Here is a 4904-nt window from a genome sequence, read left to right as displayed (position 1 = left end):
AGAGATTGTTTTATGGGGGTTTAATGGGAGGCATTCACTCCTGTCTGTTTTATCTTAAGGTTCTGCTATGGAAACAAGGAACAGGGTTATGCTGGAGTTATGAGCTAAATAAAATCACCCACTTCCTGTATCAGGGTTCCTCTCAGTGTATTATAAGCCTGGCGGGCAACCAGGCTTTACTTGTGCCCCCACCAGGCTAAGCATTGTTTATTTTTTAAAGTCTTTTTAAAATGTTTGCATTTTTTAAGACTGTATAGTTGGTGTTCAGGTATTAATCTTCCAATCTGTCAATAACACATGATTATCATCATTTTTTAACTCAAAACCACGACGGTGGTGTGCTGTGGTGGCGCAGGGGTAAAGCACAACCCACATACGGAGGCCTTAGTTTTTGACAGCGCCGTCACAGGTTCAATTCCCGGCCTGGTGATCTTTGCTGCATATCTTCCCCCTTTGCTCATTACCAACTTTCCTGTCAATTCACTATCAAATAAAGGCCACTAGAGCCAATAAAGCGCCCCAACCACCCGAAACCTTACTGTATGCATATGTAACAACAACAGATCATACATAAATACACGTTAAGCCAATGGTTCAAACACTTTGTGCCAAAATCAACAAGAGAAGATTACTTGTGATTTTTTAATAATTTTTTTAACTTGCTCAAGAACAGAGTAAGCATATGCATGCAAGGTTTTAATTGAACAAATAAAGTACTTGGATTATTTGCATGTATAAATAATGGCATATTTGCCTTGTAAAAAAAAAGCATTCAGTTTTGCAAATTAAAAATTGATTGAATTTTCAGTATTACGATCGGGATGAGGGCCTGGCCTAAACGAGAATGCAAAACCTGTGGTCTGATAATGAGATGGTATTTAAAATTTAACATAAAAAATCAACTAAAACTAAAACGTATCCATCTTTATCAGCCGCCTGTGCTGGCGGATGAGATTTGTATTGTTCTTGAACTGCTTTGGACACGCCTGCTAGCAGCTAATCGCTCCACCTGATTTGGATTTTTCTTGTTGGCTGACTTCAGGACCAGACCAATTAACTTTTGTTTTAAATTAACGCAACGTCTCAGTAAGGATTAGACATTCACTGCAAATTTCTAGGTTTGGTTTTCAAAATACTTTGAATTATAACAATAAAAAAATATCAGTGAGACTGAGTTTGTCCTAAATCTTCTCAAATACTGTCCTGCTGAACACGTGCAGTGAAAATTATGCTAATTAATACACTGCAGGCGTTAATTACTGGAGAAGTAAGGTCATCTGTGAAGCAACTATCTTTGTTTGAAGCAGCAAGTTCCGCTCATTCAGACAGGAGCCGTTTAGAGCAAAGAAACACAAAACTGGATCTACAAACAGCAGCAAACCACGGGATTTAATTCTCAGATTTAACGCTAGAAATCAAAACGAAGAAACTTTAGAAAAGGAGTCTGCAGTCGGAGTGCACCTCGTCTGTTTTCCTGACCTCGATCCATCGTTTTGTGGCATAAAAACGGCACTTTGCTTTAACATCAAGTGAAGGAATCGCTTTGACATCGGTCGGTCGGTTGCTGGGGACGCAGAGCCTCTGTGCTCTTCTTCAGTTCTGGGAATTAAAATGGCCTGGATTTGCACTGGAGCTGCTTTTGTAAGCGTCCACCAACCATGTATAATTCATAAAGGCTGGCGTGTTAGAACGCAGATGCTGCTGCTGCTGCCTCCTTCATGCTCGCAACTTTGAAACAAATTCAAATTGATCCTCCGAATAAAATCCCTCCTATGAATTAGAAAAACAGAAGGAAACCTAAAATGTACTTTGACATCCCTCTTAAAAAGTTAGCTTTACATTCCTGACAGCACTACTTGCTTTCAAAATACTTTTTTTTAAATATGTGAAAACAGATGGTGAGAAAGTTTCTAATTTAATTACAACAAGCTTTAACTATTCCATATCCTATCGACTGACGTTGCTGGGTGATTGTGGCGGAAATCCACGGGAAGAGAGAGGATGTGCGGCGTAGTGGAAGAAACAGGAAGGGAAAAGAAAATAGGCACGACGCAAAGAGGAAACCTGGATCAAAAGTCAGCGAGGAGGACGGAGATCGATCTCAAAGCCGTCTGCCGCTCCTTCTCCTTATCAAACGCTTGCTAATTTTTCTGCAACACCCCCGCTGTGATTTGTGTCATCGTCCGCGCATTCGTCATCAGGTGAGAAGAAGAGCGAGTGGGCTCTCTTTGATTCCCTCGTGTATCCATAGCAACCAGCCACCCTTCGACAACAGAGGTCAGCCCCAGAAGGTTTGGCTATAAGCAAACAAAGAAAAAGAAAAAAAAGTTATTTACATGAGAGTTGATTAAGCTAGAATTCCCCCCGTTCTTTGAAAGCAGCACGGTGCCTGCTTTAGGGGCAGTTCTCTGGGATGTAAAAAAAAAAACTGGAGACAGGAGACAGGTTTTTTTTTCTTTTCTTTTTTTCTTTTTTACAGGATGGCGCTGAGGATGTCAGTGTGTTTCTTATGTCTTTTTTACAATGCAAGCTGCACAAACAAAAAATAATAATCTAAATAAAAGTAAATAATAGAAAAATGTACTTTTAATTTAGATGTGTGTATGCCGTGGAATTTATTTATTTATTTATTTTTAACAAAATCCTTGTTATCAGAGAATAATAGCCACTAAAAATTAAAATGACTGTTTTTACTTGAGTTTCTCAAAACATAACCTTTATAATCGATTGTCTTTTCCTTTCCTGGGGTGTGAAAACGGCATAACACAAACACTAGACTGGATGAGGACCCATATAAAAATCTTTTCACCATACACAGGAAAAAAAAGTTCAAAATCTCCTAAACTAAACCATTAGACTGTAATATCATCACCTGTAGTTTCCCAAATGCTACTGGGACTTTAACTGGACTTATGTCCAGAAATCTGTAGCTGGTTCATGGTTGGTTCACTGACTGTGAAAGCAACGTCTACAAGATTTAAACAGGCCTTTCTGAAGGGCACACAAGCATACACACTTGCAAAAAGTATTCAAAACAATGTTTGTAAAGGAGAGTTTACTCAGGCAGAAAATGGGGCATTCATGTACGACTCGTTCAAAGGAAATAGAGAAGTCTGCAGAGTGACGCGAATGAGCTCTTAAAGGTCTGAAAATAAACGGCATTAAAAGCAGGACGGAAAACAAATGAGCTAAAAATGACCTATGAATAAAATATGACTACACGTTTTTCTGATTTCATAATGTATGGGACAGTATAGAGATCAGATCCTCTGGATTTTATTTGACATCAGTGGGCTGTAGGTGGGCCTCTCCCTGCTCTGCTGACACAGACAGATGCTTGGATGAGTAGCTGGTGTGCAGACGTCGGATCGCTTTCTGGGCCAGCCTCTCGGCTCCTTAAAAGAGGACACAGCAGCAGATGTTCACTGCAGACTAATCCCAAACTGCAGCGCCGAAATGGCACAGGGTAGTCTTCACCTTCTTAATGTTGATTTGTTGGCTTCGAGAGCTAAATGTTTCTACGTCCCTGAGGTTTATTTATTTATTTTTTTTCTGAAGTGTACAAAGTAGGGTGCATTTCTTATTACATTTGGTGGATATGTTTAGAATACATAGTCACCAGCAGAGCAGTTCTTTGTGCCCCCGTTGTAACATGAATGAGATTGTAATATACAGAGAGACACACAGTCTCTTCAGATCATCCTCTCTTCAGCTCACGACGCAGGTTTTCTGTAGGATTTAGGCCTGGAGACTGAAACGGCCATGGAAGAAGGTCGACCTTGAGAAGCATTCCTGCATTAAATCGGCTGCATGTTTCGGATCGGACTCAGTAACGATACATCAGGGTTCTTGCGGTCACAGACTCCAACACGGTTCAACGGGGCTTTTTGAAGAAAAACAGGCGTCACAAATTGGTCGCCATACTTAACGGTGGGCCTCTTAGGCTTTTCCACATTTCTATCTATTGCTTTGTGCTGAGGTTTGTTGTTGAAAAGCTGAATCTTAATCTCATCTGACTAAAGCACACAGGTGGCATACCATACCCTACACCACGTCCTATATGACGGAAAATACATTTTTTTGGCATCACTTCTGAAAAGAACTGATTGTCATGTCGGTGACCTCTAATGGTTGCTATGGAGATTTAATAACTTTTAAGATGCCAGGTTTATAGTCGATGCATTGAAAGGGGTGTGAGGGAGTGTGCGCCAAACGCTTTGTTGCGGAGTCTGCTGTGCTCCTCTGAATTTTTGTAAAAGCTCATTTTTGGAGAATTCCCCACCAACATGAGCAGCCACTATAAAAGCTGCACCGCTTGCACTCAACATGTACCTTCAGAAACACTCGGGCTGTAGCTGCAGCTCTCTCACAGCATTCTAGGATGATAGATTATGTTAGAAACGGTTTTCTAATTCAAATGTACTATAAATTGTACCTTAGGGCTTCCACTGACGACTTGGGATGGTGATACAAAATACAGCTAAAAGCCTACATAGCAGTCGAAATACATAAACAGAAAGTAGGTGCATGATGATGAATATAGAAAATATAGACCAGTCACTGCATCTGGTCTATATTTTAGTTTTTCAGCACCACAGTGTGTGTTTATGCTTTGAATGTTAGTGGAGAATCCAGACTTTTTTTGGCTCACACGCAGGTGTCCGATGCAGTAGAGCACCTCTTTTATTACAGTCGCGTCTTCAAACCCTACCTCACTGTAACCAGCTTGGATTTTGACCTAATTTTTTTCTGCTCACCGCATACAAAGTGATAAGGTTTGGACTTCACACGGCTTATCTCCCACTATTTAGGCCACCCGGCTGAAGTCAGCAGCTGCCCTTAATTTGTGAATTGCTTGTTGAGATCACCAGGGGCGGAGCCAGAGGGGGGGCCAGGGGGGCCAG

At 40.9% G+C, this 4904-nt stretch overlaps 1 protein-coding gene across 1 annotated transcript in view; it reads left to right on the top strand.

Annotated features, from left to right (window-relative positions):
• The window catches only part of cacnb4a (calcium channel, voltage-dependent, beta 4a subunit), a 34954-nt gene that overhangs the window by 2453 nt on the left and 27597 nt on the right, over positions 1 to 4904 (top strand). The gene's annotated exons all lie outside the window — the stretch shown is intronic.

Source organism: Poecilia reticulata, linkage group LG2 (genome assembly GCF_000633615.1).
Source record: "Poecilia reticulata strain Guanapo linkage group LG2, Guppy_female_1.0+MT, whole genome shotgun sequence".
Classification (NCBI taxonomy): domain Eukaryota; kingdom Metazoa; phylum Chordata; class Actinopteri; order Cyprinodontiformes; family Poeciliidae; genus Poecilia; species Poecilia reticulata.
Note: the sequence above shows the minus strand (reverse complement) of the source record. Positions and strands in the feature narration are given on the sequence as shown.